This window comes from Zingiber officinale, chromosome 5B (genome assembly GCF_018446385.1).
Source record: "Zingiber officinale cultivar Zhangliang chromosome 5B, Zo_v1.1, whole genome shotgun sequence".
NCBI classification, from domain to species: Eukaryota; Viridiplantae; Streptophyta; class Magnoliopsida; order Zingiberales; family Zingiberaceae; genus Zingiber; species Zingiber officinale.
Window position 1 is genome coordinate 57,832,001 of NC_055995.1, and position 22,955 is coordinate 57,854,955.

Sequence of the window (22,955 nt, forward strand, 5' to 3'; positions counted from 1 at the left end):
CATCACTGTAACTCTTTACAACTAGCTCATCATCGCCTCCATATATCAAGAAATATTCTTTAGTCCTTCTTAAGTACTTAAGAATATTCTTGACCGCTATCTAGTGACTTTCACCTGGATCTGACTGGTATCTGCTCGTCATGCTTAAAGCATACGAGACATCAGGTCGAGTACATAGCATGGCGTACATGATAGATCCTATGGCTGAAACATAAGGGATCTGATCCATGCGGTCTCTCTCCTCTCTAGAAGAGGGGCCCTGAGTCTTCGAAAGACTCACGCCATGTGACATCGGCAGAAATCCCTTCTTGGAGTTCTGCATGGGAAACCGAAGGAGTACCTTGTCAATATATGTACTCTGACTTAGGCCAAGCAATCTCTTAGATCTATCTCTATAGATCTGTATCCCTAGAATGCGGGATGCTTCACTTAAGTCCTTCATTGAGAAACATGTCCCTAGCCAAGTCTTGACAGACTGTAGCAAAGGGATGTCTTTCCCAATGAGCAGTATGTCATCCACATACAATATGAGGAAGACAACTATGTCCCCTACAACCTTCTTGTAGACACAAGGTTCATCTTCATTCTTGATGAAACCAAACTGTTTGATTGCATCATCGAATCAAAGATTCCAGCTCCGAGAAGCTTGCTTTAGTCTATAAATGGACCTATGCAGCTTGCATACTCTGCTAGTATGCTTTGGATCTACAAAACCCTCAGGTTGTGTCATGTACACATCCTCGAGTAGGTTTCCATTCAGAAACGTAGTTTTAACATCCATCTGCCAGATCTCGTAATCGTGGTAAGCTGCAATAGCAAGCATGATCCGAATGGACTTAAACATCGCTACTGGTGAAAAGGTTTCATCATAGTCAATACCATGAATCTGCTTGAAACCTTTAGCTACCAAGCGACCCTTATAGATAAGTCCATCCAGTTCAGTCTTTCTCTTAAAGACCCACTTACACCCTATGGGTTTTACCCCTTCAGGTGGATCAACCAAAGTCCATACTTGGTTGGTGTACATAGATTCCATTTCGGATCTCATGGCTTCTAGCCATTTCTCAGAATCTGGTCTCATCACAGCTTCCTGATAGGTGGTAGGCTCATCCTCTATGAGCACAATGTCATCATGGTCAGACAAGAGAAATGAGTATCTCTCAGGCTGACGACGTACCCTATCAGACCTGTGAAGAGGTATGTCTACTTGAACTGGTTGTTGTTCCTCAACTCTTTGTGGAACAACATCATCCACAACACTTTATGGTTCCAGTTCAACTTCCATCGAGGCTTCAGTGCTAGGATCCGCATCTTGAACTTCTTCAAGATCGAATGTACTCCCACTAGTCTTTCTAGAAACAAAGTCCCTTTCTAGAAAGACTCCAGTCTTTTCCACAACTATCTTGTGCTGACTGAGAATGTAGAAGTAATATCCCTTAGTTTCCTTGGGATATCCTATAAAGTAGAACTTGTCGGATTTGGGTCCTAATTTATCTGAGACTTGACGTCTAACGTAGGCCTCACATACTCAAATCCTCATGAAAGACACTTGGGCATCTCTCCCAGTCCATATCCTATATGGTGTCTTTATCACGGCCTTGGATGGAACTCGATTGAGTATAAAAGCTGCCGTGTCTAGAGCATAGCCCCAAAGGAATGTCAGAAGATCTGTGTGACTCATCATAGACCGTACCATATCTAATAAGGTACGATTCCTCCTTTCGGATACACCATTCCACTATGGTGTTCCAGGAGGAGTGAGTTGGGATAGAATCTCACACTCAGCTAGATAGTCACGAAACTCATGGCTAAGGTATTCTCCAACTCGATCTGATCGAAGTATCTTAATACTCTTGCCAAGCTGGTTCTGTACTTCATTCTTCAATTCTTTGAACTTTTCAAAGGATTCAGACTTATGTGTCATTAAGTACACATAACCATATCTACTGAAGTTATCAGTAAATGTGATGAAGTACCTATAACCGCCTCTAGCCGCGACATTGAAAGGGCCACATACATCACTATGTATAAGTCCTAACAAATCAGTCGCTCTTTCGCTGTGCCCACTAAAGGGTGTCTTGGTCATCTTGCCTAGTAGGCATGACTCGCACGTCTCATAAGATTCAAAATCAAATGAGTCCAGCAAACCATCCTTATAGAGCTGGGATAAGCGCTTGTCATTTATATGACCTAAGCGACAGTGCCAGAGATAGGTTTGGTTCAGGTCATTTGACTTGAACCTCTTGGTATTTATGTTATAAATAGGGCTTTGAAGATCTAGAATATAGAGTCCATTTATCAGAGGTGCACTACAATAGAACATATCGTTTAAATAGACAGAACAACATTTGTTCTTTATTGTAAATGAGAAACCTTTCTTGTCCAAACAAGAAACTAATATAATGTTCTTAGTTAATGCAGGCACATAACAATAATCATCTAATTCTAGTACAAGCCCAGAGGGCAGAGATAGATGATAAGTTCCTGCAGCAACAGCAGCAACCCGTGCTCCATTGCCTACTCGTAGGTCTATCTCACCCTTCGTCAATGCCCTGCTATTTCTCAGCGCTTGTACATTAGTACAAATGTGCAACGCGCATCCGGTATCTAATACCCATGATGAAGAAATAGAGAGGTTGACTTCTATAACATGTATACCTGAAGTAGAAATATTATTTCTCTTCTTCTTAAGATCTTCCAGGTATTCTTTGAAGTTCCTCTTCCAATGCCTTGCTTGTCCTTGATATAGGTGACAAAGATGTTCAACCATATCATAAGCACTCATCAACTCATATTGCTTCTGAAGCTCAGAGTTCATGGTCGCGAGCATAAGACAGGACACATCTAATGCGTCATCTTGATGTTTCTTATAATCATCTTTGTCAGCTCGCGTGGCAGTGGTAGGAGGTGCCTCCGGAATGGGCTGCTCCAGAACGTACAGTTTACGTTCCTGAGTGAGAACTATTCTCAGATTCCTGTACTAGTCCAGGAAATTTGCTCCGTTGAGCTTGTCCTTCTTAAGGACAGAACGCAGAGAGACGATGTTCGTGTTTGACGTCATGGCAATTCTACAACAGAAAAATGCAGAAAATAAATATCATATTCTTTTTAAATCATTTAATTAGGTCTTTAACTAAATGATGCTCCCACTGAATTTTATAATTCATGTGGGACAAGATCCACATCATACTAACCCTTGAGTTAGCTTTGGCTAATACGCCCAAGATTTAGTATGATCGGTAGGTAACGATTTACCAATTACATCTCTATGCAACTCTTGTTTATAGGATCATTATCCGCAGTTATATTAAAACTTGAGTTAGCTTTGGCTAATACGCCCAAGAATTAATATAAATGGGATCTATGTCCTATCTTTCCAACCGTTGGAAGAATGTCTATAGTTGTACTCGATCTAATTAAGTTAACTAGTTACTCAATCTAATTGAGTTGTACTCACCCATGCGTTGATAGGCGGGACCAAGATTGTCCCTCCGTACCCTACCAAGATAATATGTGTTGCTCTGCTTTGGCAGATTCAACAACGACATGTGATCGAGGTAGTAGTAGGTATCTCGGCACAGTAGGCATTTTGAGTTGTCATGATTTAGATCTAATCTAAATGTCGATGTTGTATCATATACTCGATATAGATCTAATCTAATCGATAGGGTGCATCTTGTACACGATGTAGATCTAATCTAATCATAAGGGTGCATCTTGTGCACAATTTAGACCTAATCTAATCGTTAGGCACTAATTAATTACTATTTTACTAGCATGCATCACATACACACATAAGCAATTAATTAAATAATTTTGTGATTATGTCATGGCCCTACTACGATCTTCTCAAGCCAATGACAAGATCGGATGGTCAACCTATGGTCAATAGCTTCTCAAGCGCCTTCCTTTTGACCACCTTGTGTTGCTCGCGCCTTCCTCGTAACTCCGTCTTGAGTGGATCTTCCACCGCTTCAAAATTAACATTACAATTTTGAAACTCGAGTTACATTCGAGTCTAAATCTAATTTACAACCAGAATATAAATAGGGAGGCACGACGCGCAGGTCGCGTATCAAATACAGCACACACAAACACATAACGGCACGTAGACCGTATTATAAATTACAACACAAATCCAATCATATTGGGTCTTTTTGGGTCATGAATATCACAAAAATAATATATAATTCTAAATTATATATTTTTCATAATTTTCTGTAATTTTTCATAATTTTTACAATTTTATGAGTAAATTTTCCCGGCGGTCCCGATTAACGATTTCGAGCGCAATCGCGGAGCAAATCCCCTTGCGGGGTTAGGGGAAGTACCCCTACCCGCGATCTAACCATCGTGAGTTGCTCCTAAGCGATCCTACAGCGCCTTAGCCCGCTGTCCCAAAAGGTTTTGGGTAGAAACATTGCCGTTACGGAAAAATCTTCTCGGTAGTCGAAGCCTACAAGTGTCTAAACACTTGTGCTCCGCTTCTACGAGAAAAATACCCTTTAAAACTATAAAATTCATGAAATTACAGAAATTCACAGAAACTATATTTTTCATAAAAATACAAAATAAATTCGTACATGTCTACGCACGTGGCTCTGATACCACTGTTGGATTTTTCGGGCCGCGAAAACCGCTTTTTCGCGTCGCGGATGTTGGAGTGTATACTGAAAGCCTAAGCTTTGTAAACATTCATTATGAATAAAGAATCACATTTGGTCAAATTGCCTACATTTGTTTGTAGTTGTTCATTTAATTTATATTGTAGATAACATAGTATGTGGTGTCACATACAGAAGATGATGTTATCAGTACCTTATAAATTATAAACAGTAGCTCACGACTAAAATGGAAAGGAACAAACCATTAGAAGGTCGTAGTGTAATTAGGTATTAGTTTATCTTGACTATATAATTACACTAGTACACTCAGAGTGTATTGAGTAGGACCATTAGAGGTCGTTTCTTTTATACTGACCCTATAAAGGAACAAAGACCTCAGTTATTATGGAAGTGTGTGCACTTAATCCTAATATAATAACAAGCACATATGTTTGATATTTATTTCTTTAATTTATCAATGGGTGAGATTTAGTTCGATGAATCAATAAACTCGATAAGTTGGGAAATGGTATCACTTATAGTGTGTGTTGTTGATTATAGAAGGAAACTGTGTCCTAGAGATACTAGGTTGATAATGTCCTCAAGAGGAGCTCATAAAGATTGTCATGTTAAACCCTGCAGGTGGACTTAGTCCAACATGATAATAAGGTTGAGTGGTACTACTCTTGGACTTAGATATTAATTAAATGAGTTGTCAGTAACTCACTTAATTAGTGGACATTCGATATCTTAAACACAGGGAGACTAACACACTCATAATAAGAAGGAGCCAAAAAATGTAATTTGGGATTGGTGCGATAGTTCAATGATAGTTCTCTAGTGGAATGAATTATCATTGATAAAATTAAGTTGTGTGTTCGGGGCGAACACGGGATGCTTAATTTTATCGGGAGACCAAAACCAATTTCTCCTCTCGGTCCCTATCGTAGCCTCTTATTTATAGAGTTCTATACCCACCTATACCCACCTTCTATACTCACCCAATAGGGGCCGGCCAAGCTAGCTTGGGAACAAGCTAGGGCCGGCCTAGGTATAAGATTGGGTGGCCGGCTCTAGCTTGAACCCAAGCTAGTAGGGCCGGCCAAAATAAATTAAAAAGAATTTTAATTTTAATTTTTATTATGTGGAAGAAATAATTTATTAAAGAGAATTTGAATTAAATTATCTCTCTTGTAAAATTTACAAAAAATTAAAGAAAGAGATTAGATCTCTTTCCTTATTTGTAGATTGGTGAGATATTTTATTTTCTCTTTAAAAATTATTCACATGTTGTAAAATTAAAATTATGGAAATTTCTTTTTATTAACCATGAAGAGATTTTTTGAAGAGAAATTTTATTTTTAAAATTTCCGGAAACAAATAAGGAAAGTTTTAATTGTTGATTGAAACTTGTCCAATTTGCTTCCCATTGATGTGGCCGACCATTAGAGATTAATTGGGGAAATATTATTTTATTTTTCTCAATTAAATCATGTCAAGGGAATTAAGGAAATTTTATTGTAATTAAATTTCCTAATTTGCCTAGGCCAAGGAATATAAAAGAAGGGGTGAGGGTGTCTTCACAAGACACAACCTCTATTATTTTCTCTCCCTCTTTTCCTTGGTATTGTGGCCGGCCATCATCTCTTCTCTTCTTCCTCTTTGTGGTGGCCGAAACTCTCTATTGCTTGGATCTCTTGTGGAGGCCGGATACTACTTGGAGAAGAAGAAGAAGAAGGAGAGGAAGCTTGCATCTCTTAGAGCTTGGTTGGTGGTTTTCTTCTTCCTTGGTGAAGCTTTCTTGTTTTGGCCGAACCTAGCTAGGAGGAGAAGAAGGTGCTTGGTGGTTTCTCATATTGGAAGATCGTTGCCCACACAACGTCCGAGGTTAGAAGAGGAATACGGTAGAAGATCAAGAGATTTTTCTACAAGGTATAACTAGTAATTTTTCTTTCCGCATCATGCTAGTTATTTATGGAAATAATACCAAATACAAGAGGCTTACGTTCTAGAATTTCGAATATGTTTTTCGATGTTGTGTTCTTTTGTATTTTCTTTTCCTTGTGATTTGATTGTTCTTTTTGGTTAACCTAAAGTTATTTTAGGAAATTAAATATTAGCTTTCTATAAAAGGTTTTGTCTAGTCGGTGGTGGTTGCTCCCATATCCAAGAAGGCCATGTGCCTCGCCACGTCAGTACTGGGAACCAATTATGGAAATTAATATTTAATGGAATTAATAACTTAAGGAGACTTGGGTCGAACGTGTTAAGTTCCGCAGGAGATCCAAGTCAAAACCTAAAAGAATAAATAGATTAAGTTTTGGATCAAACGTGTTAAGTTCCGCAGGCGATCCAAAATTTAATTTAAAAGAACACATGGTAGCTAGGAAAAGGTTCAGACCTTTGTACAAAATTTTTGTGGAACCTATAGGTTTTCCGAGTAGCAACCAACAATTGGTATCAGAGCTAGGGTTTTGCCTCTGTGTATTTGGTATTTAGTTTAATTATGCACATGTCATACATAATTTAGGCAGGTTAATAGTAGGATGTGCTAACTTTGTGGATGCAGGATCCAACTATTATGGCTTTTAGTTATTATGTGTGTGATTGGACCCTTGGACATGTCAAGGGCATTTATATGTGTGTGCATGATTGTATTAAAATACAGCAGGAGCTGTATTTAGTTTTATTAGGATTTTATTTTTGATCTAGATACATGTACATTCCTTTTATGGAATATAGGATCAAAAATGTAAAATTCTATTTATGTCGCGGATCGAGTCTTGCAAAGCGTGGAACCTTCTTAGGACCAGAGGCGCAGCGGAACTAAGAGCAAGATGGATGCGACAGCTAGATCCGGTGTCGGTGGCCAAATATGGCAGCAGCTTGGGATGACAACACACGGAGAACAACTAGAGATAAAAGCCATAATAGTTGAAAATTAAATTTTCTATTTATTGCTTTTGTATTGTGCTGTGTGTGCATGTTAGTTTACAAGTTTAGTAGGCTAGCATAGTTAAAATTCCTCATTTATAAATAACTAAGTGGGAGAGGGATTTTTAAATAAATCCCATGGTCTCCATTACTGGTTTGTAAGTGATACAAACAAGCTTGCGCGTTGGCTCTGAGTGCATTCCTCCATAACGGATGAGCTTGTTTGTGGATCACTAGAACAGACTTCCATTTTTGGATGACTATAGGAAATTAATTAAGAGCGTGTGATCTTCCCCAACGAAAGGGGCATAATCTTATTAATGGACTTAGTGTCAAGTAATGGTGTACACTTAGACACATCTAATAGTATCCTCCCCAACGGAGTCACTGCTATTATTTGTGTGACCAAATAATATCAACTATTAATTTTATTTGTCAAAAGTTAGGTTGACAAGATAATAAAATTAATGGGTTAAAACCCTCCTTTTACAAATGTTGAATTTGTATACGTCCACACTAACGTGGCATACAAAATTCACGGTGTTATGAGGTGTTGGTTAATTTAAAATAGTATTTTTTGAGGAATCAATATTATTCTAAATTTAGAGTTCTGACCAAAAGTTATTTGTGATTCTTAGGATGACTTTCAACCCACTGTCCATCATACTTCAACAGAATAGACTTACTGGACCTAATTACATAGATTGGAAAAGAAACCTGGACATTGCTGTTACTGCTGAAAGCTATAAATTTGTACTGACTAAGCAGTGCCCTGATGCACCCACTGGTGAATCTACCTAAGAGGAGATTGAATATCATAAGAGATGGGTAAAGGCAGATGAGATGGCGCGGTGTTATATTTTGGCTTCAATGTCAAATGTATTGCAACATCAGCATCAAGATTTACCGACAGCTTATGATATTATGAACAATCTCAAGGAACTCTTTGGTCATCAGGATAGGGCTTCTAGACAAGAAGCTATGAGAAAGATAATGACAGCCACCATGCAAGAGGGTACTCCTGTAAGGGATCATATCCTAAAGATGATGGCTTATCTGAACGAGATACAGATCCTTGGAGGAGAAATTGATGGGGAAACCTAGATCGATATGATCCTCCAAACGCTTCCTAGAAGTTTTGAGCAGTTCCGCCTGAACTATAATATGAATAAGAGGATTTATTCATTAGGGGAACTACTGACAGAACTTCAAGCAGCAGAAGGATTATTTCGTCATAATTCTCAAATTCACTTTGCTGAAAATGGTTCTACTTCTAAACCGAGAGGAAAGAAGAAGAAGAAACAAGCTGACTCAGAAAAGAAAGTGAAAAAGTCTCAGAGTACGGGATTTAAAGCTGGAGTGAAGAAGCCGAAAGGCAAGTGCTTCATCTTCAAGCAGGCAGGACATTGGAAGGCGGACTGTCCTCGTAGGAACCAAAACAAAGGTATATCTCATGCTCTAGTTGTTGAAACATGTTTAGCGGTGTTATCTACCAGCACCTGGTGTGTAGATACGGGAGCCACTGATCATGTCTGCAATTCCTTGCAGGGGTTCCAGGAAACCCGACGACTATCTGAAGGGGAGATTACCGTCTACATGGGCAATGCTACTAAGGTGGCAGCTGTTGCAGTGGGAGACGTCTACTTATCTTTTAGTAGAAATAAAAATTTGGTTTTAAGAAATTGTCTTTATGTACCCAGTTTTAGAAAGAATTTAATTTCAGTTTCTAAACTGTTTTTAGATGGATATTCAGTTTCTTTCAGTAACGATGTAGTTATTAAAAGAAATAAAGTGATTATCTGTTCTGGTGCATTAGTTGGCAATTTGTATACTTTAAATCCAATTTCTTCCACAAAGCAAAACATGGAAATTTATAACTCATCTTCTAATTCTAATAAGAGAAAAGAACCTTCGGAAATAAACCAAGCATATCTTTGGCATCTAAGGCTTGGTCATATTAACTTAAGTAGGATTCAGAGGCTTATAGCCGATGGACTTTTGAGTTCATTAGAGTTGGAAAATTTTCCAACTTGTGAATCTTGCTTAGAAGGTAAAATGACCAAGAGGCCGTTCAAGGCCAAGGGGTATAGAGCCAAAGAAGTGTTAGAATTGGTTCACTCTGATTTGTGTGGTCCTATGTCTGTCCAGGCAAGAGGAGGTTTTGAATATTTTGTCTCTTTCATAGACGATTATTCAAGATACGGATACATTTACCTAATGCGCCGCAAGTCCGAGTGCTTTGATAAGTTCAAAGAATACAAGGCTGATGTGGAGAAACGATTAGGTAAAAGTATCAAGACACTACGATCTGATCGTGGTGGCGAATACCTCTTAGGAGAGTTTAGGAATTACTTATCAGAGGCTGGGATTCAATCCCAATTGTCTGCACCTGGAACACCCCAACAGAATGGTGTAGCAGAACGAAGGAATAGGACTCTTATGGAGATGGTTAGATCGATGATGAGTTATTCAGAATTACCAAATTCGTTTTGGGGATATGCTCTGGAAACAGCAGTATACGTTCTGAACTTAGTACCTTCTAAATCAGTTTCTTCTACTCCCATAGAATTGTGGAATGGGCGAAAACCCAGTCTAAGACATATTCGGATTTGGGGTAGTCCAGCACATGTGCTGAAACCAGATGCTGATAAGTTAGAATCTCGTACAGAAGTTCGCATATTTGTAGGATATCCCAAAGGAACGAAAGGTGGTTTATTTTATAGTCCTAAAGACCAGAAGGTTATTGTTAGCACCAATGCCCAGTTTTTAGAAGAAGACTATATAATGGATCACAAGCCCAGTAGTAAAGTTGATTTAGAAGAACTTAGAGAGGACATGTCTACTTCAGTACCAACAGTACAAGATGAAGTACCACAAGAGACTGCAACACGTGACACACATGATACATAATCACAGACAGTGCCTCGTCGTAGTGGGAGGGTTGTAAGGCAGCCTGAAAGATTCATGTTTTTGGGAGAGTCTTCGGACTTGATCCCGGCTAAACATGAACCTGATCCACGAACATATGACGAAGCACTCCAAGATATAGATGCAGCATCTTGGCAAAAGGCAATGAATTCTGAAATAGAGTCTATGTACTCTAATAAGGTCTGGGAGCTTGTAGAACCACCTGATGGTGTAAAAGCCGTTGGATGCAAGTGGATCTACAAAAGGAAAAGAGGGATGGCGAAGGTAGAAACCTTCAAAGCTAGGCTTGTTGCGAAAGTACACTCGAAAGAGGGAATCGATTATGAGAAACCTTTTCACCGTAGCCATGCTTAAGTCTATCCGGATACTCTTATCCATTTCGCTCATATGGATTATGAGATTTGGCAAATGGATGTCAAGACTTTCCTTAATGGAAGTCTTGAAGAGAACATCCATATGAAGCAACCAGAAGGATTTATTGAAAAAGGCAAAGAGCATCTAGTGTGCAAGCTCAATCGGTCCATTTATGGATTAAAGCAAGCTTCAAGATCTTGGAACATCCGGTTTAATGAAGTAATCCAATCATATGGATTTATTCAAAGTCCGGATGAGTCTTGAGTATATAAGAAGTGTAACGGAAACGTGGTGGTATTTCTTGTACTATACGTAGATGATATTTTGTTAATTGGCAACAATGTCAAGGTATTATCAGACGTAAGGGTATGGTTGTCCAAACAATTTGATATGAAGGACTTAGGAGATTGTGCACACATTCTTGGGATCAAAGTTATAAGGGATCGTAAGAAAAGAATGTTGTGTCTGTCCCAAGCTTCATATATAAATACAATCTTTGCTCGTTTTAGCATGCAGGATTCCAAGAAAGGTTTCTTACCTTTTAGACATGGAGTAGCTCTATCTAAAGAGATGTCTCCAAAGACATCAAAAGAGATTGAGGACATGAAAGCAGTTCCTTATGCTTCGGCTGTAGGAAGCCTAATGTATGAAATGCTATGTACGAGACCTGATATCTGTTTTGCCGTGGGCATGGTCAGCAGATATCAGAGTAACCCTGGATAAGGACATTGGACTGCGGTAAAGCATATATTAAAGTACCTGAGAAGGACTAGAGACTATATGCTAGTTTATCAAGCACACGATTTGCTCCCTGTGGGTTACAAGGATTCAGATTTCCAATCAGATGGGGATAACAGTAAGTCTACATCAGGCTATGTGTTTACTTTAAGAGGTGGAGCCATTTCATGGAGGAGTGTTAAGAAGAAATGCGTTTCGGACTCAACCATGGAAGCTGAGTATGTAGCATCCTCTAAGGCAGCTAAAGAAGCAGTTTGGCTCAGGAACTTTCTAATGGACTTAGATGTGATTCCTGGTTTGCCCAAAATCATCACAATTTATTGTGATAATAGCGGTGCAGTTGCAAACTCGAAGGAACCACGAGCCCATAAGGTAAGTAAACATATAGAGCGCAAGTACCACCTGATACGAGATATTATGAAGCAAGGAAAAGTTGTCATCGCCAAGATTGCATCAGCGGATAACCTGGCAGATCCTTTCACTAAGGCCCTTCCGACGAAAGCTTTCGATCGGCATGTGGAGGGAATGGGAATCAGATGTATGGTAGAAGATATGGCAGCTCAGTCATTAGTATAAGTGGGAGATTGTTGGAGTGTATACTGAAAGCCTAAGCTTTGTAAACATTCATTATGAATAAAGAATCACATTTGGTCAAATTGTCTACATTTGTTTATAGTTGTTCATTTAATTTATATTGTAGATAACATAGTATGTGGTGTCACATACAGAAGATGATGTTATCAGTACCTTATAAATTATAAACAGTAGCTCACGACTAAAATGGAAAGGAACAAACCATTAGAAGGTCGTAGTATAATTAGGTATTAGTTTATCTTGACTATATAATTACACTAGTACACTCAGAGTGTATTGAGTAGGACCATTAGAGGTCGTTTCTTTTATACTGACTTTATAAAGGAACAAAAACCTCAGTTATTATGGAACTGTGTGCTCTTAATCCTAATATAATAACAAGCACATATGTTTGATATTTATTTCTTTAATTTATCAATGGGTGAGATTTAGTTCGATGAATCAATAAACTCGATAAGTTGGGAAATGGTATCACTTATAGTGTGTGTTGTTGATTATAGAAGGAAACTGTGTCCTAGAGATACTAGGTTGATAATGTCCTCAAGAGGAGCTCATAAAGATTGTCATGTTAAACCCTGCAGGTGAACTTAGTCCGACATGATAATAAGGTTGAGTGGTACTACTCTTGGACTTAGATATTAATTAAATGAGTTGTCAGTAACTCACTTAATTAGTGGACATTCGATATCTTAAACACAGGGAGACTAACACACTCATAATAAGAAGGAGCCCAAAAATGTAATTTGGGATTGGTGCGGTAGTTCAATGATAGTTCTCTAGTGGAATGAATTATCATTGATAAAATTAAGTTGTGTGTTCGGGGCGGACACGGGATGCTTAATTTTATCGGGAGACCAAAACCAATTCCTCCTCTCGGTCCCTATCGTAGCCTCTTATTTATAGAGTTCTATATCCACCTATACCCACCTTCTATACCCACTCAATAGGGGCCGGCCAAGCTAGCTTGGGAACAAGCTAGGGCCGGCCTAGGTATAAGATTGGGTGGCCGGCTCTAGCTTGAACCCAAGCTAGTAGGGCCGGCCAAAATAAATTAAAAAGAATTTTAATTTTAATTTTTATTATGTGGAAGAAATAATTTATTAAAGAGAATTTGAATTAAATTATCTCCCTTGTAAAATTTACAAAAGATTAAAGAAAGAGATTAAATCTCTTTCCTTATTTGTAGATTGGTGAGATATTTTATTTTCTCTTTAAAAATTATTCACATGTTGTAAAATTAAAATTATGGAAATTTCTTTTTATTAACCATGAAGAGATTTTTTGAAGAGAAAATTTATTTTTAAAATTTCCGGAAACAAATAAGGAAAGTTTTAATTGTTGATTGAAACTTGTCCAATTTGCTTCCCATTGATGTGGCCGGCCATTAGAGATTAATTGGGGAAATATTATTTTATTTTTCTCAATTAAATCATGTCAAGGGAATTAAGGAAATTTTATTGTAATTAAATTTCCTAATTTGCCTAGGCCAAGGAATATAAAAGAAGGGGTGAGGGTGCCTTCACAAGACACAACCTCTATTATTTTCTCTCCCTTTTTTCCTTGGTATTGTGGACGGCCATCATCTCTTCTCTTCTTCCTCTTTGTGGTGGCCGAAACTCTCTATTGCTTGGAGCTCTTGTGGAGGCCGGATACTACTTGGAGAAGAAGAAGAAGAAGGAGAGGAAGCTTGCATCTCTTAAAGCTTGGTTGGTGGTTTTCTTCTTCCTTGGTGAAGCTTTCTTGTTTTGGCCGAACCTAGCTAGGAGGAGAAGAAGGTGCTTGGTGGTTTCTCATATTGGAAGATCGTTGCCCATACAACGTCCGAGGTTAGAAGAGGAATACGGTAGAAGATCAAGAGGTTTTTCTACAAGGTATAACTAGTAATTTTTCTTTCCGCATCATGCTAGTTATTTATGGAAATAATACCAAATACAAGAGGCTTACGTTCTAGAATTTCGAATATGTTTTTCGATGTTGTGTTCTTTTGTATTTTCTTTTCCTTGTGATTTGATTGTTCTTTTTGGTTAACCTAAAATTATTTTAGGAAATTAAATATTAGCTTTCTATAAAAGGTTTTGTCTAGTCGGTGGTGGTTGCTCCCATATCAAAGAAGGCCATGTGCCTCGCCACGTCAGTACTGTGAACCAATTATGGAAATTAATATTTAATGGAATTAATAACTTAAGGAGACTTGGGTCGAACGTGTTAAGTTCCGCAGGAGATCCAAGTCAAAACCTAAAAGAACAAATAGATTAAATTTTGGATCAAACGTGTTAAGTTCAGCAAGCGATCCAAAATTTAATTTAAAAGAACACATGGTAGCTAGGAAAAGGTTCAGACCTTTGTACAAAATTTTTGTACAGTGGAACCTATAGGTTTTCCGAGTATCAACCAACAATTGGTATCAGAGCTAGGGTTTTGCCTCTGTGTATTTGGTATTTAGTTTAATTATGCACATGTCATACATAATTTAGGCAGGTTAATAGTAGGATGTGCTAACTTTGTGGATGCAGGATCCAACTATTATGGCTTTTAGTTATTATGTGTGTGATTGGACCCTTGGACATGTCAAGGGCATTTATATGTGTGTGCATGATTGTATTAAAATATAGCAGGAGCTGTATTTAGTTTTATTAGGATTTTATTTTTGATCTAGATACATGTACATTCCTTTTTTGGAATATAGGATCAAAAATGTAAAATTCTATTTATGTCGCGGATCGAGTCTTGCAAAGCGTGGAACCTTCTTAGGACCAGAGGCGCAGCGGAACTAAGAGCAAGATGGATGCGACAGCTAGATCCAGTGGCGGTGGCCAAATATGGCAGTAGCTTGGGATGACAACACACGGAGAACAACTAGAGATAAAATCCATAATAGTTGAAAATTAAATTTTTCTATTTATTGCTTTTGTATTGTGCTCTGTGTGCATGTAAGTTTACAAGTTTAGTAGGCTAGCATAGTTAAAATTCCTCATTTATAAATAACTAAGTGGGAGAGGGATTTTTAAATAAATCCCATGGTCTCCATTACTGGTTTGTAAGTGATACAAACAAGCTTGCGCGTTGGCTCTGAGTGCCTTCCTCCATAACGGATGAGCTTGTTTGTGGATCACTAGAACAGACTTCCATTTTTGGATGACTATAGGAAATTAATTAAGAGCGTGTGATCTTCCCCAACGGAAGGGGCATAATCTTATTAATGGACTTAGAGTCAAGTAATGGTGTACACTTAGACACATCTAATAGTATCCTTCCCAACGGAGTCACTGCTATTATTTGTGTGACCAAATAATACCAACTATTAATTTTATTTGTCAAAAGTTAGGTTGACAAGATAATAAAATTAATGGGTTAAAACCCTCCTTTTACAAATGTTGAATTTGTATACGTCCACACTAACGTGGCATACAAAATTCACGGTGTTATGAGATGTTGGTTAATTTAAAATAGTATTGTTTGAGGAATCAATATTATTCTAAATTTAGAGTTCTGACCAAAAGTTATTTGTGATTCTTAGGATGACTTTCAACCCACTGTCCATCATACTTCAACATAATAGACTTACTGGACCTAATTACATAGATTGGAAAAGAAATCTGGACATTGTTCTTACTGCTGAAAGCTATAAATTTGTACTGACTGAGCAGTGCCCTGATGCACCCACTGGTGAATCTACCCAAGAGGAGATTGAATATCATAAGAGATGGGTAAAGGCAGATGAGATGGCGCGGTGTTACATTTTGGCTTCAATGTCAAATGTATTGCAACATCAGCATCAAGATTTACCAACAGCTTATGATATTATGAACAATCTCAAGGAACTCTTTGGTCATCAGGATAGGGCTTCTAGACAAGAATGTTGAGATCCAACATATAGGAGATCCAATGAGCGGCATCTAGCAATACATCATTGCTACCCAAGTTATAAGAATGTTGAGATCCAATATCACCTTCTGACTACTAATTGTGACTCCTCACAATATATTACAAGTGTTCTTCTATCCTAGACATCTAGATTGATCAATGTGAGGCATAGACCGTGTCATCCTCTGATCAATCTAAATCTTGAACTCCAAGTAGACTCACTAAAACAAATGAGCTCAATATTTCATATTGACTCATTTGGGCATGGTCATGCACTTCGTGGTCTCACTCTATCAAGAATACCGATGTCTCTCCCATCATATAGGAGAGATAGATCCCATCTACATCACTCACATCACTCTGCATAATTCGTTACATACCCAGTAATCGCCTTTATAGTCCACCCAATTACGGGTGACGTTTGATGAAACCAAAGTACATAACTCCTTATGTAGGGATCCATGGTGACTTCAGGTCCAAGGACTAGTAGTCATACTAATAGCCACATGAAAAAGTATATGACACTCATATAACGATCCATGATACTTTCTCATGGCGGGTCATTCAGTATACATTCTCTAATGCATACCCATGTGTCAATTTGATATCTCTATATCCATGACTTGTGAGATCAAGTCATCGAGTTGACCTACATGCTAGTCTTATTGCATTAACATTGTCCCTGAATGTTAATACTCGACTAGGAATGATTAAGAATAGTGTTCCCTATATCATCTCACTATCGGTTCAGCTAACCGATTGATATAGGTAAGAACCTTCTACTCAAGGACGTTATTATACTTAGTTTATTTGGCACCAATACAAGTAAGTATAATAACTAAAAACCAAATGCCTTTATTTATATAGAATATGATACAACAAGTCCATAATACAATCATCAAATGATTGGCTCTAGGGCTCTAGCTAACAAGAGGATCCCTATTCCAGAGTGGAAGTGGGAGCATATTACTATGGATTTTGTGGTAGGATTACCTAGGACTCGACGAGGGCATGATGTGATTTGGGTAATCGTTGACCAATTAACCAAATCCGCACACTTTTTAGCGATCCGGAAGACTGATTCTCTGGATCGATTAGCTGAGTTATACTGTCGAGAGATTATTAGATTGCATGGAGTTCCACTGAGCATTATATCTGATAGAGACCCACGGTTCACTTCCCGATTCTGGCAGAGTCTGCAGCAAGCCTTGGGCACACAGCTTCGTTTCAGTACGGCATTCCATCCGCAGACAGATGGGCAGTCAGAGCGGACTATTCAGACTTTGGAGGATTTGCTGAGGTCTTGTGTTATGGACTTCGGGGGCAGCTGGGAGGACCACCTGCCATTAGTGGAGTTCGCCTACAACAACAGCTATTATTGGGCTATCCAGATGGCACCGTTTGAGGCGTTGTATGGTAGACCTTGTCGGACACCCACCCTCTGGGAGGAGGTTGGGGAGGTCCAGCTGCTAGGACCTTAGAGAGCTCAGCAGGATGCAGAGTTAGTTCATACTATCAAACGGAGGATGTCAGAGGCTCAGGACCGTCAGAAGAGTTATGCTGATCAGCGACGGAGACCCCTGGAGTTCTCTATTGGTGATCATGTATTTTTGAGAGTTTCACCCACGAAAGGGGTGAAGAGATTTGGTCTTCGAGGTAAGTTAGCTCCACGATATATTGGGCCATTCCAGATCTTGGAGAAGATTGGAGCAGTACCCTGCGCTACCACCATCTTTAGCAGGCATTCACGATGTATTCCATGTATCTATGTTGAGGAGATACGTATCCGATCTAGCACATGTACTATCAGATATATCAGTTCCCATTCAGCCTGACGTTACTTACAAGGAGGTTCCTGTATGGATTCTAGATCATAGAGAGCGTCAGGAACAAGACTGTCTGGCTGGTTAAAGTCGGATGGCAGCATCATTCTGACGAAGAGGCTACTTGGGAGTTGGAGGATACGATCCGAGCCCGATACCCTCATCTTTTTACTTGAGGTATGTGGGTTAGAGTTTCTTTCAGCATTTATACTATTTGGTTATATTCTAGTGTTTGCTGTTGGGTATAGCGAAATTTGGGGACCAAATTTTTATTAGTAGGGGAGAATGTGAGATATCGGAAAATTTAAATAAATAGGGTTATTTGAGAAATAGCCTTATAAAATTTTTTCGGAGTTTTTAGAAATTTTCTGGGAATTTTTCGAAATTCGTACGGAGGATTTGAGGGGATCAATCGACGGATACGGATAAAGCCTGTGTTGGGATACCCACTTAAGTTAGGAAATGTTTTAATATAAATATTCTTTTCCTTTTCTATTTCTTTTCCTTAAACCTATCGCCGATACCCGAACTCTTTCCCCTCTTCTTCCCCGACTCCGATCTCTCTCTGTTCTCTCTCTCTCGCGGACAAGCGACGGCGACGGGAGCAAGGCTCCAGCTCCGGTGATCTTCCTCTACCGGCATCAGCGGTCGTTGAGCTCAGATTCGGGCGGCGCTATTCCTCTCCTGATCGCAGACACGAAGTTGCGTCTCCTCTAGCGGACTGCCGACCTTTCTTCCCCGATTCGATGCCACTGGGTCGAGTCTTGGCCATCCGATCGCCGGCGTGAAGAGACCATTAGGGCCTTGAGGGTAAGCGACCAATCTTTCCTCTTTTCTATTCTTTGATTTGTGCCCTAGTTCGAGTTTTCTTTTCCGATTCTTTCTCGCTGCCTCGCTGATTGTTGGCGATCTCAGGTTAGGGCGTGGATCCCTTCCTTGTTGTTGATTGAGGGTCAGAGGAATCCCTGGAACGAAGAGTCGAATCGGGCGACACCTTCTGGAGACACTCGGTTGAGGTAAGATTAGGGTGTTGTTTGATCTATGGTTCCATGGTGTGATCTACTAATTGATCCGTGATCTTCAATCTTAATCTGATCAATGAATTCCAGCTTAATTCATTGTTTGATTTGATTGATTCCAGTGAGGACCTGTTCTGTGGAATTCAATTTGTGTGTTGTGGATTGCTTTATGATCCAGCAACATATGGTTTCAACAGCAACTCGATTAGAGCAGCGAGGTCCTTCTGCTGTGGTGTTGGAAGGGTGACCGTGAAGTGATTTCTAGTAGCATCCCTTGATCCAGCAATCCATAGGGGCTGTGAATTGAGGTATGTGTAGGGATTTTGATACATGATGTGAATGTATTGAATTAGGCTTATGTGTAGGTATTTGATCCGGATTGTAGATTATAGTATAATTTTGATTGCATGATCATGTGTAGGTTTGACTAGAGGTTGTAATTAGTGGTTGATTGTGATTAGATATATTTACTTAGATTTAATCTAATGGAATGATTAGGGTTAAGACAATTAACACTAGTCAACTATTGGATCTAATCTAAGTTTAGATTGTTGGGTTTTTCGGGCCGCGAAAACCGCGTTTTCGCATCGCGGAAACCCCGAAAGCCCCAAAGCCGTGCAAAGAAAAATTTCGAAAAACTACGAATACGAGTTTCTACCGAGATCTACTCCTAGATCTACATGAAAAAGGGTTATACCTTTGAAGCGAAGCCCTTCGCGTTACCGCTCGTCCAAACGGTGCCGGATCTCAAGAGTATCAAAATAGATACTCCTCTAGTAGTATCCACACGAACTAATTAGGTGGAGAAGACCTAAACAAAGGTGTGCTAGCACCTTGATAGGTCACGGCAAGAGAGGAGAAGAGGGAGAGGGAGAGCTTGAGAGGAAGAAGAGAGAGTGAATGCACACATGAATGAAAAATTCATTCCACACCACACCATAGTGGCCGACCACATTCAAAAGAATGTAACTCCCATTTTGCATTAAGTGCAATTAATGTGTAGCCATTAAAGTGAAGAATTGTAACCTCCATGAGGTGGCATCTCACTTAATTAATCATGATGATGTGGAGCATCATCATTGGTTCACATCTTGCCAACTTACTAATAATGTGGCAAAAAGACAAGTCAAACTTGACTCTTTCTCTTCCTCTCAAGTCAAGTCAAACTTGACTTAATCTCTCTCATGGTTGATCTAATCCAACCATTTAATTCAAGCCAATTTAATATAATGAATCTAATTCATTTAATTAAATTGATTCAATGAGTCATAATTTAAATTAAACTCATTGAACACATGAATCAACTTGAGTCCAACTCAAGTTAGCCCAATTAGGATTACTCTTAATCCAATTTGATTCATCAAATGAATCTAATCCTCTTGGTTCATCATATGAACCTAATCTCCATCTAATTGTCCTTAGTGTGTGACCCTATAGGTTCTTGTAACGTTGGCAATGCCCCTAAACCTATTTAGGAGCATAAGTAATGAGCGGTATCTAGCAACACATCATTACTACCCAAGTTACAAGAATGTTGAGATCCAACATCACCTTGTGACTACTAATTGTGACTCCTCACAAAATATGACAAGTGTCCTTCTATCCTAGACATCTAGATTGATCAATATGAGGCATAGACCGTGTCATCCTCTAATCAATCTAAATCTTGAACTCCAAGTAGACTCATTAAATCAAATGAGCTCAATATCCTATATTGACTCATTTGGGCATGGCCATGCACTTCGTGGTCTCACTCTATCAAGAATATCGATGTCACTCCCGTCATATAGGAGGGATAGATCCCATCTACATCACTCACATCCCTTTGCATAATTCGTTACATACCCAGTAATCGCCTTTATAGTCCACCCAGTTACGGGTGACGTTTGACGAAACCAAAGTACATAACTCTTTATGTAGGGATCCATGGTGACTTCAGGTCTAAGGACTAGTAGTCATACTAATAGCCACATGAGAAAGTATATGACACTCATATAACGATCCATGATATTTTCTCATGGTGGGTCATTCAGTATACATTCTCTAATGTATACCCATGTGTCAACTTGATATCTCTATATCCATGACTTGTGAGATCAAGTTATCGAGTTGACCTACATGCTAGTCCTATTGCATTAACATTGTCCCTGAATGTTAATACTCGACTAGGAATGATTAAGAGTAGTGTTCCCTATATCATCTCACTATCGGTTCAGCTAACCGATTGATATAGGTAAGAACCTTCTACTCAAGGACGTTATTATACTTAGTTTATTTGGCACCAATATAAGTAAGTATAATAACCAAAAACCAAATGCCTTTATTTATATAGAATATGATACAACAAGTCCATAATACAATCATCAAATGATTGGCTCTAGGGCTCTAGCTAACATAGATATCTAATCTAATTGGCGATTAGGGATTAGATAACTAATCCTAATTAACCATTAGATTTAATTAGGTAGGTTGTGATTGTGTTTGATTAGGGTTTTGCCCTAATTTAGTTTTAGGGATTTTATTTAGCTATTCATTTGGATTTAGCTAAATAAAATATATATATATTGTTTGATGCAGGATTTTGATTCGAGACGGGCGTCTCGACCTTGGATTGCTTGATTGTACCTTCTATTTGAGGCGGGTACCCTTTGACTTATCTCTTGATAGTGTTTTATGATATGTGCAGTTTATATATACTTGCTAGTGTTGGTAGTTAGTATTTCCTTGGTTTAGTTTAGTTAATACCTATCATGCTTCTACTGTTAGTTGCTTTACATTAGAATTGGATGCTTTTATCTTTTTCCATGTGTATCTATGTTTATAGAGATGGATATGTATATTTATAGTGCTCCACTATACTGGATTAGTTGCTTTACATGTTTGATACGTGCTCTTGGATTCATGATACTTATATCATTGTTATATGTGATGTTCTTGGATTTATGCTGTTTATATCATGGTTATATATATGCGTTTACCTTTTTGGCACACACATATATGGAGGAGGCTATGTTCAGGTATGACATACTTAGCATCATGCACCATCCCGCATGATTGCATGCTGGGCGATTGACGACTCCATTATTGTTGAGCTCGTCGGCCGACTACACGGGCTTGCACACAACGTGACCACTGCATGGGTAGTGGCACATCACCCAGGGTGTGTATGGCAGTTGCTCTGTAGTGCTCCGCTGGTCCGCTCATGGGTAGTGAGACTGCAGCGTGGTAGCAGGCAGGGATCCCTCCCCGGGAGATGAGAGCATTGCGCTCCCTCACTATGTTTGAGGTAAGAGGATAGGTGTACTCCGACAGCATCCCGTCCACTCAGTCACTCATCAGGGGTAGTGACGGTAGAGTGCACGGTGTCATAGCCCTACCCACTCGGTCTTACCATCGCGTGTGAGATGGCTGACTGGCGTCAGGGGTGACCATGTCATATTGCATCATATGCACAGATTACATTTATTGTGATTGTTGCATATTGGATGATGCATTTTGGTGACTGCATATGATTGACATGCATACAGGCTACATACTTATATGCTCTGACTATTTTTATCTGTGTATGTTCACAGTCAGTTGCACAAGCCTCGCAGGTGAGTACATTTTACTTCAGTTATGCACTTCTTATTATTCTTGCAGTAGACTGTATTACATGCTTATTGTTGGTTACTGCGGTTTATTCAGTTATGAATACCTGTTATACTGTTAGGAGACTGTATTATATGTTATACTGTTAGGATACTGTACCGTAGGATTGTTGCTGGTAGTTATATGTTGCTATACATATCTATTGGATTACCTGCTGAGTTCTTTGGACTCACACCGTTTTATTACTACCTTTCAGGTTGAGGCCGTTGGGAGATATTCCAGTCGCTAGCCCCCTTTATCGCGAGGATTTCTTGTTGTCGGGATATGTTTTGCTTTTGCATCTTATATACTTGTGTTGTGGGTTTTGTATTGTGGACTTTATATCAAACACTTGGGTTTACTACTTTTGGTTTTCCGCTGCGGATATTTTCATTACTTCGTGGATTTCGTTTTCTTCGTTGTAGTGGAATAGGAGGTTTTACATATATCTACGATGATTTTATATC

General features: G+C 39.0%; 1 long non-coding RNA gene across 2 annotated transcripts; it reads left to right on the top strand.

Annotated features, from left to right (window-relative positions):
* The first annotated feature begins 18,355 nt into the window (after window positions 1-18,355).
* Window positions 18,356-22,822, top strand: LOC121987428. 2 transcript variants are annotated; one of them, XR_006113582.1, is made up of 4 exons: window positions 18,356-18,649; window positions 18,755-18,855; window positions 18,981-19,166; window positions 22,706-22,822. It is a non-coding gene; the product is annotated as an uncharacterized LOC121987428 (long non-coding RNA). The 2 variants fall into 2 exon arrangements; XR_006113581.1 differs by lacking the exon at window positions 22,706-22,822 and adding an exon at window positions 21,436-21,496.
* Window positions 22,823-22,955: the final 133 nt, after the last annotated feature.